The 13,373-nt window shown below is 38.5% G+C and overlaps 1 long non-coding RNA gene across 1 annotated transcript; it reads right to left on the reverse strand.

Moving 5' to 3' along the window:
• Window positions 1-1,061: 1,061 nt before the first annotated feature.
• LOC138170629 (uncharacterized) lies at window positions 1,062-8,326 on the reverse strand. The gene is made up of 2 exons (XR_011170691.1): window positions 8,006-8,326; window positions 1,062-6,316 (listed from the first exon to the last, which is right to left on the reverse strand). It is a non-coding gene; the product is annotated as an uncharacterized lncRNA (long non-coding RNA).
• Window positions 8,327-13,373: the final 5,047 nt, after the last annotated feature.

Consider the following 13,373-nt stretch of genomic DNA (forward strand, 5'->3'; position numbering starts at 1 on the left):
CCCTGGAGTCAGGAGAACCTGAGTTCAAATCTGGCCTCAGACACTTAACAAAAAAAACTAGCTGTGTGACCTTTGGCAAGTCACTTAACCCCAATTGCACTACCTTCCCCCCTCCTAAAAAAAAAGTAAAAAAAAATTCTTAAATAAAAAATTATTGAAATTTAGTCACTAGAAACCAGAGTCCACTGCCAAAAGAAAGCACACTGTGCTGGATGGACCAAGGGATTGATTAACTGGCAACATTTCTGGTTTTCTCAAGATTTTATCTTTAGTTATTTTTCTTTTGTTAGTTGGAGGGTGGAAGGCAGGGAAATTGGGATTAAGTGACTTGCCCAAGGTCACAAGGCTAGTAGTTAAGTGTCGGAGGTCAGATTTGAACTCAGGTCCTCCTGACTCTAGGGCTGGTGCTCTATTCACTGCACTACCTAGACTCCCCTTATCTTCAGTTCTAATGGTCCCAAAGTGTACAGAATACCTTGGCTTCATGATTTACTTATATTCAATTTCTTCTCCCACTTTTCTACCTTAGAAACTTTCAAAAGAACTTCTTCTGGCTACATGTCTCAACAGAGGTCCTGGTTTCTGACTCCTGTTTGTCACAAATGTGTCAATTTCCAAATAAGGGAAGAGATTGGAGTCAAAAAACTATAGGCCTGTGTACTTGACTTTGGTGCCTAGAAAAATTGAGGATCATATGTATTATTAAAGGGATAGTTTATTGCTGTGGTGCTTATTTGTTGCTCATTTTCAAAGAGGACCAGTGACATCATGGGTGATGTCCTGACTTCAGCAAGAATTGGATCGAAGTGAGGCAGGGCTGTGCCATCAGATTCACCCTCTCTTCCAGAGTCATGGAAGTCCAGTGGCAAGGCAAAAGTCAAGATGACTGGGGAATGGCCCAGGGGTAGGAAAGATAGGGTGAGCCAGATAGTGGAAGGATTTGAATGCTAGTCTCAAATTTTTGTACTTCATTTAGTTGGCAATAAATTAAAGGAATTTTAAAAAGAGAATCAATAATCATTAAGGGCCAACAAGGCTTCATCAAGAACTGGTCACAGTAACTTTGTTTTCTTTTTTGACAGGGTTACAAGACCAGTAGGTTAGGGAAATATTATAGACATAGTACTTAAGTTTCAGCAAAAATTGAATAATAATAACAGATGACTTTTGTGTAATGTTTTAAGGATTGTGAAGCGTTTTGCACATTTTTTGCTCATTTGGTGCTTAGAATACCCCTGTGAAGAAGACACTATAGGTAATACTATGCCTATATTACAGCTGGAGGAGGTAAGACTTGCCCATGGTCACAAAATGAGTAAAAATTGAAGACAGGATTTGAACCTAATTCCCTGCTATGTATGAGTCTAATTCTTTTTACTATACCATATTTCTTCTTATGCTGTCTTTGAGGAAAGGATGGAGAGATGTGGGCTAAATTCTGTTATGTCTGGTAGATTTGGAACTATTTATATGACTTTACCCAAAAAATAGTCCAGATCAATGGTAGGTTAAAAGATGACATGTTATTTACATGCCTCCCTGCTCCCTACCTTATTTCCATCCCCCTCAACATCCCTAGCCTACAGTATCACATTCTAAATCTACCAAACCCTTCCACTGTGTTCTCTGGAATGCTTGCTCCATAGGTAACAAGCTTGATTTCATCTTAAATATTTTTCCTTTCCGTCTTCCATCTTCTGGTTCTTACTAAGACCTGGCTCCTTCCTGATGACACAGTCTCCCTGTCTACCCTTTCTAGCATTGATTGTACTTTGATTCATTCCCTCTACTCACTGGTGGAGATGGAAAAGCATGAATACTTTTTCTCCATTGCCGCTTATAGGTTCTCCCGATGAATCCAGTGACTAGCTCTCCCCACTTTCTCATCCAAGAATTTTGACTCATTTCCTCAAAAAATTTAGACCATTTGGTGAGAGCTCCCTTATTTCCCTTCTTCCTCCTCACATCACCAATGTGTCTTTTCCCATTTTTTCCTCCTTTTCCGCTCTCTTTCATGAAGAAGTAATACTTTTTGCCAAGGCAAGACCATCTACATCCACAAATAATCCCATTCCATCATCTTCTCAGCAGATTTCTGTGTCTCCCATCATCCCCACTCTCTCACCTACTTTCAATCTCTCTAACATGCCCATGTTCAACTTCATTATAAAGCCCTCATTTGAACCATCTATTTCTGCTAGCCATCCTCACATCTCTTCTCCTTTTTGTAGCTGAACTCCTTGAGAAGACTGTCTCTGATAGATGCCTGCACTTCCTTTCCTCTCACTCTCTTAACTCTCTCTAGTATGGCTTCTGACCACCTCATTATCCAACTAAAACTGCTCTTTCCAAAGGTACCAGATGATCTCAATTGACAAATTGCCTTTTCCCAATCTTTATCTTTCTTGATGTCTTTGCAGCCTTTGACACTATCAACCTCCCTTTTCTCCTTTATACTACCTCCTCCCTAAGTTATTGTGACACTATTCCCTCTAGTTTTCCTCTTATCTAGCTGACTGCTCCTGCTCATTCTCCTTTGTTAGATAATTCACACAGGTCATGACTGCTAACTAAGGCTGTCTCACAGGGCTCTGTTCTGGGCTGCCTTTTTTTTTTATCTCTCTATATTATTTCACTCACTGAACTTATCAGCTCTTATGAATTCAATTATTATCTCTATGCTGATGATTCTCAAAGCTATTTATCCAGCTCTCACCTCTCTCCCAACTTCTAGACTTGCATATCTAACTGCCTGTTAAACATCTCTAATGTTAATGGGAATTTGAAGATCTTTCCTGCCCTTTAATAAGCCTAGGGGAATTTGAAGACCTTCCCTACTTTGAAAATAAACTCTGTACTGGGGTGGCTAGGTGTCGCAGTAAATAGAGCACTGGCCCTGGAGTCAGGAGGACCTGAGTTCAAATCCAGCCTCAGACACTTAACACAAAACTAGCCATGTGACCTTGGGCAAGTCACTTAACCCCAATTGCCCAGCTCTCCAAAAAGCAAAAAAAGAAAAAGAAGAAACTCTGCCCCCTAATAGGCTGACTGTAGTCACATGGAGTCTGTGGTGGGAAGAGTTTGCTGAAGGGTGGAGCAGAGCCACAGGAAGCTGGGAGTCAGAGCCAGAGAGATGGTAGGAAAGAGAGGACACTCAGGCAAGGAGTCAGTCAGATTTATGAGCAAAATATTGATCTTGTATTGGTATGCAGGAAGACTAAAGGATAGCAGTGGCTCTTTGCTATATTGTGGTGTATTAACTTCTATGTTGCTATGATGGATTCAGTTTCCTTGTGTGGGGATTTGATTTTCTGGTATCTGAATAAATTTTTTTTGCTTCTGTCTTTTATATGGAGAGTCTGTTATATTTTGCCATCAAGCACTGTGTGGGAATATTTATAGTCATGGTCGGTATATATTGTGATCATGGGTGCTGTAAATATTGCATTGGCACTCTAACATCTCAAACTGCATGTCCAATTGACATCTTAAGCTCAACATATCCTAAACTGAACTCATTACCTTTACCCAAAACCCTTTCCAATAACTAATTTCCCTATTACCATAAAGAGTACTATCAACCTCTCAATCACCAGGTTCTCAAACTAGGCATCATTCTTGACTCTTGACAAACCCCTCTCCCCTCCATATCCAATCTGGTGCTAAGTCCTGTCAATTTTGCCTTTGTAACATCTTTCACATTCACTCCCTTCTCTCCTCTGACTCTGTCACCACCTTGGTACAGACCCTCATCTCCTTGTATTTGTACTATTGCAATAGCCTTCTGGTGGGTCTATCCGCCACAAGTCCCTCCCTCAGTCCATCCTCCATTCTATTGTCGAAGTGATCTTCTTAAAGCACCAGTCTGACCATGTCACCCTCTTACTCAAGAAGTTCCAATGACTTAGGATCAAATATAGAATCCTCGACTTGGTAGCCGTTCAAAATCCCTTCCTACCTTTCTGGTCTTCTTATGCCTTACTCCCCTCCATGTGGGATCATGAAGCATTTTCACTTACTGTCCCCTCTACCTGGCATTATCTCCCTCCTCATCTATCCTCCTGGCTCCCTTGGCTTCCTTTAAGTCCCAGCTAAAATCCCACCTTCTATGAGAAACCTTTCCTGATCACCCTTAACCCTAGCACCTTTATCTGTTGATTATCTCCAATTTGTGACATATATGTATATATAATTTGTAAATTGCTATTTATATACTGTCTACCCTATTAGACAATGAATTTTTTGAGAATAAGGACTGTCTTTTGCTTTTCCTTGTGTTTCCATTGCTTTGCACAATTCTAGAAGCATAGTAGGTGCATAATAAGTATTTATTGACCGACTGACCCAGGGACATGTTCTTGGCCTATATCATTTAATATTTTTTTGCTTCTTTTTTTTTTTGGAGGGGCAACTGGGGTTAAGTGACTTGTCCAAGGTCACACGGCTAAAGTTTTGTGTCAAGTATCTGAGGCCATTTAACATTTTTTTTAATCAACGATTTGAATGAAGGTAAAAATGCCTTGCTTCTCAGACTAGCAGATGATGTAAAACTGAGAGGGAGATTAGATGACAGAGTCAATATCCACAAAGATCTCAACAGGAAAGAATATTGGGTTGACCAAATAAGATAAAGTTTAGTAGAGATAAATATAAAGTTCCACACTCAGTTTCATAACATCCATTTCACAAGATCCAGAGAAGGGAGGCATGAATAGGTACTACTTCAAGTGAAAAGGATTCTGAGGGCTCAATGAGAGGTAAGAGTGTGGCATGCAGTCATAAAAAACGAATGTAGTCCTTGTCTCCATTAGGAGAAGCATAGTGACCAGAAGGAAGGAAGCAACAGTTTATCTGATCAGACATTGGGAATATTGTGTGTAGCTCCATGTGCCACATTTTTAAAAAGACAGTGAGAAGCTGCAGAGTGTCCAGAGGACAGTGACGATTGTAGTGAGGTACCCTGAGATCATGGCACACAAGAATTGACTAAAGAAACTTGGGATATTTCAGTTGGAGAACAGGACACTTAAGAGAGACACATTAGCTCTTTTTGTGTATTTGATGGACCGTCAAATAGGAAAGAAATTATCAGACTTGTTCTGATTGGTTCCAGTGGGCATAACTAGGGGTTAAAGGTGAAAGCTGCAAACAGACACATTTAAGCTTGGTGTAAAGAAAAAATTTCCTAAGAAGTAGAACTCTCCAAAAGTGGAATGGGCTGCCTTGGAAGGTTGTGGGTTCCTCCTTAGTGGTCTTCAAGCAAAGGGTAGATTATCACAGGTTAAGGATATAGAAAGAATTCCTGATAAGTGTTGTTTGGTCTAGGTGACCTTTGAAATTCTAAGACTATGTCCTTTAAAAGACCTAAAATATGATTATATCATAGAGATACATCCATTTCTAACAAAGATACAAAAAAGATTATACCAATAGTAGTATTTTTGTTTAATTGTATGCACACTTATTGCAGGTAGTCTTTTCAGAAAATGGTATTCATAGTGTCTAGCTCCTCCTCTGGACCAGTTCCCCCCCCCCCCTTAAGGATTTAAATACTATTATCTTATTTCTTCTTTTCTATTTCCTTGGGCTATGTGCTTCACATAAATTCATTATTTTCTTCCTTTCAGACATTCATTTCCCTATTCTGAACTCAGAACTGTGAGATCATCTTCTTGTCCTTTCTTCTTTTTTTGCAGAGCTTAATACAGTGCTTTGTAAAAAGTGGATGTTTTTACAAATAAATATATAATAATAATATGTTGTTGACTGATAATAAATGTTGATTATTGATTGAGTACTTCTAATTTTGATCTGGAGAACAGATAATTAAACCTGCTTTCTTCTTCTAAGTAAGGCAACAGGGTACTATGGGTATAGAATATTGCATTCTTTTAGAGGTGACCACTGCATCAATTATTTATGCTTAACTTTTTTTTTAATTACAAGGGAGGATTCAATGCTGGGGTGGAGAGGGGTATAGTACATATATACATGGCTACAGTCAGATGTAAAAACAAAAGGCACCAATAAAAGGCATTTCTTTTTAGAAATAAATAAATATTAGCCTACTTTCTCTTTCAAATTGATTCAACTTGGTTTATGTTCATGATTATGATAATTGTAATAATGGTCAGGATTATGTTCTTTCCTTTAATCTTATTCCAACACTACCCCACTTACATCCTCTTTCTTCTCATGGAAAATGAGAACTGCTTCCCCAGAATCTCCATTATCTTCTTAAAATGTTTTATCGATGCAGTTTATTTTACATGGCTGTCACTTCTCAATACTTGGCTTCTTCCCATAGATCTCTCTCCTGTAACAAAGAAATACAGTTAAGCAAATCAAACCAATATATTGACCATGTCTGAGAATGCTTTACTCTGTACCCAAAGTCTACCATGTCTTCGCTGAGATGAGGGAGGTATACCTCACCATTGCTTTTTTAGAATCTAGACTAACAAATGCATTGATCTAAATTGTTTTTTTTTTCTTTTGGAGGGGGGAAGATAGGGCAATTGGGGTTAAGTGACTTGCTCAAGGTCACAAGGCTAGTAAGCATTAAGTGTCTGAGGTTGGATTTGAACTCAGGTCCTCCTGACTCGAGGGCTGGTGCTCTATTCAACTGTGCCACCTAGCTGCCACCTTTGATTTAAATTCTTACAGTTTTTACTGTTGTTTTTCTTGATTCTACTGTTGTGATTATACACACACATATGTTATATGAGAAAGAGTTTTGTTGATATTGCTTAATTGTATTATATCTGTACTTTTTTTTTATCAATTCAACCAAGTTTTCTCAAATTTTTTTTGAATTCCTCATATTCCTTATTTCTCATGTCACAATATAAAGCACATCACCTTCATATGCCACAATTTGTTCAGTTGTTTCCTAACTAAAAGAAAACCATTTTGTTTCAAGTCTCTTCCTTTTGTTTTCATTTGATTTTTTTTTTGTTTGCACTACAAAGTGCTGCAATGAAAATTCTGGAAGCTTTTCTGCTGTCCTTGATCTTCTTGGAGTATATGTTCTGTGATGGGAATTCTGGGTCAAAGGATATGAACAATTTCACCACTTTTCTGGTGCAAAATTATTTTCTTTTAGTTCAGGGGCACCTAGGCAGCATGGTAAATAGAGCACTGGCCCTGGAGTCAGGAGGAACTGAGTTCAAATCCAAACTCAAACCCTTGACACAGTTACTAGCTGTGTCACCTTGGGCAAATCTCTTAACCCCAACTGCCTTGCCTTCCCCCCTCAAAAAATAAAAAAAAGAAAGTATAATTCATTCATCTATTAGTATAACTGTTTCCCTCAACTCCTTCAATATTGGTTATTTCTGTTTTTAATATTGGCTTTTTTGATGGGTAGGAAATGAAACTTCAGAGTTGTTTTAGTTTTTATTTCTCTTGTTACTGGTGATCCAATACATATATTTCTTATGGTTGTTGATAATTTTCATTTCTACTTTTGAAAATTCTTTACTAGTATCCTTCAACCACTTATCTGCTGGGGAATAGCTCTTGGTTTTATATATTCAGGGGGTACTGGAGCCAGTTCATACTGGCTTACAATATTAAATTTTTAGTGGGAGCATTAACTCCTCAGAGTTAATAGAGTAGGGCCTGATTTTTTGTTTTGTTGATTGTCTAGACTTCAAGTGATGAAAAAAATGTTAATTATGAAGATTAAACTTCAAAGTGTGTCATGTATACATTCTTTTTTTTAAAGAAAAGTTGTTAAACATTTACAAACACACCAGTGTATGTATATGTGTGTATTCATATGAACGTATGAAATTGTTATGTATCTTAGACTTTCATCAGAGCTATTTAATGTAAAAATATTTTCACAATCAATACTGTCTCTTATTTTAGTAAGATTATTTTTTGTGTGTGTGGAAATAAAAACACTTTTATTTTCTATGATTTTATTTTTTGGAATCTCCTTCTGCCCCTTGTTTGGTTATGAATTATCCTCACAATCTTAGATTTAAAAGGTACCTACCTATGCTTCATGCATCCAGTTGTTTCCCAGGGCATTTTGTCATCCATGCTGCTGCTGCATATGCCTAGGTCAGCTAACATGGAGATACCCATGCTTTAGTATTTCTGTTTTTATTTTCCATTATCTTCTGACCAGCTTCAAGTGGAAATGTGGATAATCTCTATTTTCCACCACAGTTGCCCAGCTATTGAAAAAGTCAGTGTAATGAATTTTGGTAGGGCCAACTCCTTCCCTCCCCCAGCTCTATACCACCACCCCAATGGGACAAAAACCCATTCACAGAAGCCTGTGACCTGTTCGTTGCTTTGGTGGTGACACTCAACTACCAAGAACTAGATGGAATCCACAGTGAACACTGTTTCTCTGTGTTCCCCTCCCCCCGCCCCAAGTGTCAGAAAAGTTGAAGAATTTTTGCTTGAGGAGCTATTATGAATGATTTCTCTGTGTTTCACTACATTTCCGAGGGGAGTTAGTTTTTTAAAAAATGTTTCAGTTCTGGAGGAGTTGCCTTCATGCTGAATTTCCAAGTATCAAAATAACGATCTTAGTAGTACAGAAAACCAAGGCAGCTAATGGCAGAATTAAGGTAGACTTTTCTAAATACCCTTTCATGTCTCTATATCTAAGAATCAGGATTCCGAGAATCTTTAAACAAAGTTCTTTTTCCATTTAACAGTATGTTATTTTCTCTAATTACATGTAAAGATAGTTTTCAACATTCACCTTTATAAGATTTTGAGTTCCAGATTTTTTTCTCCCTTCCTCTGCTCCCCCCTCCCCAAGATGGCAAGCAATTTGATATAGGCTCTACATGTACAATCATATTAAACATATTTCCACATTAGTCATGTTGTGAAAGAAGAATAAGAACAAAAGGGAAAAACCACAAGAAAGAAAAAAAAAAGAGAAAATGGTATGTTTTGATCTTCATTAAGACTCCGTAGTTCTTTCTCTGGATGTGGATGGCATTTTCCATCATGAGCCTTTTGGAATTCCACTTACATTTTTTAAAGGGCCCAAAAACTTGACTCTTGAACACGTAAGTGCAACGATTCTCTTAGTATATTGGCCATATTTTAAGTGTTAAGGATCAAGTTAGAATATTTAGGGGATCCTCCACATACCTCTCTCTGCTTTGCTGCATGAACAGTCAGTCCCCTCTGGGCTTACAAGGCACCATTAAATGTCAAAATTCATGACAATAACATAGAGAGGATATACATTTTATATGCTCATAGAATGTTAGAACTGGAAAAGACCTTGAAAGACATATGATCCAATTCTTTCTTTGTTTAGATGAGAAAACAGAGATCCAGAGGGGTTACTTAGGAGGAAATACATAAAGTAGTGGCAGAATGAGGACTAGAATAGTTTTCCTTTATATAATTGTTGTTCAGTCTTTTTCAGTTGTAACCTACTCTTCATGACCACATTTAGGGTTTTCTTAGCAAAGATACTGGAGTGGTTTGCCATTTCTTTCTCCAGCTCATTTTACAGATGAGAAAACTGAGACAAACAGGGTTAAGTGACTTGCCCAGGGTCATACAGCTAGTAAATGTCTGAGGTTTTCCTGACTCCAGACCTGGCACTCCATCCGCTGTGCCACCTAATTGCTTTCATACTATTCCTCCCTCTAATTCTATGTCTAACTGGGGAGAAAAAAAGTTTAAAAAAAATGAAAGGTAATAGTAGAGGAAAAGAAGTTATTTCAGGACAAAAAACCCCACAACAGAAATACCATAATTTTATAGACAATATTGCTAAAGTTTAAACTCAGAATGATAACATTATCTGCCTAATCTTATCACACAATTAGCTACAGAGGTCTGTTGATATGGATTTAATCTATGACCTAGATAATTTTCTAAAATAAAGATTAAACTTAGAATGATAGTTCCACCAAATATTAATGGATATGGAATCCCAGGACAATGCGATGAACATTAGCTGTTCAAAAATATTTGTTGACCTGATTTACTCCCTATTGATTTTATTTGCCTTATCTCAGTCACAAAAATCTGTGTGGGCCTCCGTTTACTCAACTGTTAAATGAGGGTATTGTACTCAAACCCTAATATTCTTTCAACACTAAAAATCCTATTATTTGAAAGTGGAAAAGACTCTCCCTGACAGTAGCCTGTACTATTTTGTCATTATATAGCATTTAATTTGTTAGGCACAGGAAGAAACAATAATCCTTTTCCAAGAGGAACTCCTTTTTTTTTTTTTTATAAGCAATAGGGGTTAAGTAACTTGCTCAAGGTTACACGGCCAGGTGTTTCTGGGTGGGTGCTAAGTGTCTGTGCCTGGATTAGATCCCCCAGGGCTGGTGCTCTTACTTGCTGTGCTACCTGGCCGCCCCATGGAGGAACTCCTTTTCTTCATAGGAACACAACAGGCACAAAGAAACTCTCACAAATTATTGTATTTTTTTTAAAGGTAGGGTTCTTTGTTGTACCTTTTCTGTCCTACAGGAAATAGGATTTCATTTCAATTTATTGCAGTCTTTTTTATGTTGTATTGTATTTTTGTTTATTTTGTTAAACATTTCCCAATTGCATTTTAATCTGGTTCAGCCACGCTGGAGGTTTACAGTCTGACACCTGTGTCTTATATGATGTCTTTTATATCATTACATCATTTACTTCTCCTAAATAGTTATTATGAAGACTGCTACAGTCTCCTAATAACTAGGCATATTTCCAATGACTTTGGGGTCACAGAATCCCAGAGGTGGTAGGGACCTTACAGGACATCTGATCCAACTCGTCCCTGAGCAAGGATTGTGTCTACAACATCACCAATCAGGAGATCTGTGGGAGGATTCCTAATCTCCTAAAGCTGCTCATTCTACTTTGGAAATAGCCCTTGCTGTGAGGGAAGATTTTTCTTCAATACAATGAAACCAGCCTCCCAACAACTTTCACTTTATGCTTCTGATTCTTCCCTTTGAGGTCAATCAGAACAAATCAAATTCTTCTGTATTGTCATCTCTCCAATATTTGAAAGCAACTATATTTCCACAAGTCTTCTCTTCTTTGGATGAATAGCCCCAGTGACTTCAACTGATCCCAGACTGTGGTGATTCTGAGGTTCCTCACCATCCTGGATGCCTTCCTCTTACAAGCTCATCAGTGCTTTCTATTAAAACATCAGAGTTTTCCATTGATTCTAGTATCTTATTAGACCATCCTTTATAATCTGTCTTGATCACAGTCACACTCATGCCAGAAAAGTGTAAAATTGTGATAGTCACATTCTCAAATGTGATTCACAGAAATGCTATTAATATCCCCTAGTCTTGAATTGAATATCTGGTGTAGCAGACTCTGGAACTATTCTCTCAAACCCCTATTTTCCTTGGAAATGGAGATCCCAGAGGGTGGCTTCTAATTCTCCATTCAGTATTCTAGGGGTTAACTAAGGAGTTGATGAGGGTTCTTTCTCCTGTACCATGTAGTTCATTAACCCCCACTGGGGTGTTACCTTCGTGTTTGTCAGTAGATGTAAATTGACCAATTAGACTCAATTAACTTTTAGTTAGAAGTATCTAATAAGGTGGTATGGTAAGATCAGTTGGTATAAGACATTCTTTTTCCCCTCCTCCTTCCCCAATTGTGGGATACAATCATATATACACATGCATATGTATATGTATGTGTGTGTATATAGACCAGAAAAAATGTTTAGGACTGACACTTAAAGGATATGTGGCAAGTTTAGATTCTACATCTCCTGGACATACTTTGGTTGGAAGTCCTTTTTTCTCCTTGGTGAAGTATTCATAAAATTCCCCTCTGGTGTAGTGGTCTGCTCCTTTAGCCAGCAAGTATTTATTAAGCACTTACTCTGTGTTGGGCTCTATGCTAAGCCCTGGAGATGCACAGAAAGGAAAAAAAAACACAGTCCCTGCCCTGGAGGAATTCCCATTCTATGGAGACTTAAAGCTGACTTTCCTCAAGTCTCCTGGAACTTTCAGAGTTCACAAAGTTTTGCTTTATTCAAGCAGAGAAGGGGAAGGGCAGAGACTTTTCTTTTCCCTCCACCCTTTACCAAGTGACTCCCTCTCAGGGGCTTGGCTAGAATTATTTCCATCATTAAGCTGGCTGGTACTTGAATGCTCAGGTTACAAACCGGCTTCCTGCTTTATACAAAACCCATAGGTCACTGACTGAGTCTCTGTTGCCAGTACCAACAGGTTTCTTGGGTAACATCATTTAGAATCATTCGGTTGTTTGTTGTCGTTTAGTCTTGTACAACTGCTCTTGGGGTTTTCTTGACAAAGATACAAGAATGGTTTGCCATTGCCTTCTCTGACTTATTTTGCAGATGGGGAAACTGAGGCAAATAGGGTAAAGTGACAGCTAGTGCAAGGCCAGATTTGCATTTACGAAGGTGAATCTTCCTGACTCCAGGCCCAACACTCTATCCATTGAGCCATCTAGCTGCCCCTTAGAAGCATTCTACTTCCCAAGTGGATTAATTTGATTATTTCACTTAGTTCAATGTGCTGTATTGTTCCATTTAGTTGATCAGTATAGGTGTCCCTCCCTGCAAAGCTATGAGGATTAGAGCCTTTTGTTCATAACTTTATGTAGGTTTTGGATGATTGAATGATTAAATGAGCTGCACCCATACATTGGATTGAATTTTTCATTGAAATACATTTTCTTGGTGAAATATTATTGATAATTAAGAATGTAGAGAGAGAGAAAAAGAGAAGAAAAAGAAGAAAGAGGAAGATAGAAAAGAAAGGAGATCAGAAAGGAGAAGAAAGAGGAAGAAGAAAAGGAGAGGAGAGAGGAGGGATAGAAGGTGGAGAGAAAAAGTATAGTTGAAGGGAGAAGAGAAGAAAGGTGAGGGAGAGAGGAGGGAGGAGAGCAGAAAAGAAAAAGAAACAGGTTGGGGTTTTTGTTTGTTTGGTTTTTTTGAGGGGGGAAAGCAGGGGAATTGTGACTTGCCCAAGGTTACACAGCTAGTATTAACTGTCAGAGGTTAGATTTGAACTCAGGTCCTCCTGACTCTAGCCCCGGTGCTCTCTTCACTGGGTCTCCTAGCTACCCCTAACAGGTTTGTTTTTAGACCTGGCTTAGCCAAAGAGGACAGTTGCAATGGACCTGCTGCATCCATGATTGAGCAGTCTTCTCATCGCCTTTTCCGTCCTTGTATAATTTTGCTGTTTTTGCATCCCTCTGGGAAAGGATAGGGGCAGTTGTTAGGTGGGAGAGAGGAGGGTGAAGGTGGAAGGGTGAGTTGAGGGAGGTGGGGTACAGGTAAAGGACTGACAAGGGGTAAGTACAAAGAAACAGAAATGGAATGTAAGGTATGTAGGGGAAGAGTGAGGGCTATTGTGAGGATGGATGTGGAC

Source organism: Petaurus breviceps, unplaced genomic scaffold (assembly GCF_028583685.1).
Source record: "Petaurus breviceps papuanus isolate PSGF00001 unplaced genomic scaffold, PetGlider_PUasm1.0 38, whole genome shotgun sequence".
NCBI classification, from domain to species: Eukaryota; Metazoa; Chordata; class Mammalia; order Diprotodontia; family Petauridae; genus Petaurus; species Petaurus breviceps.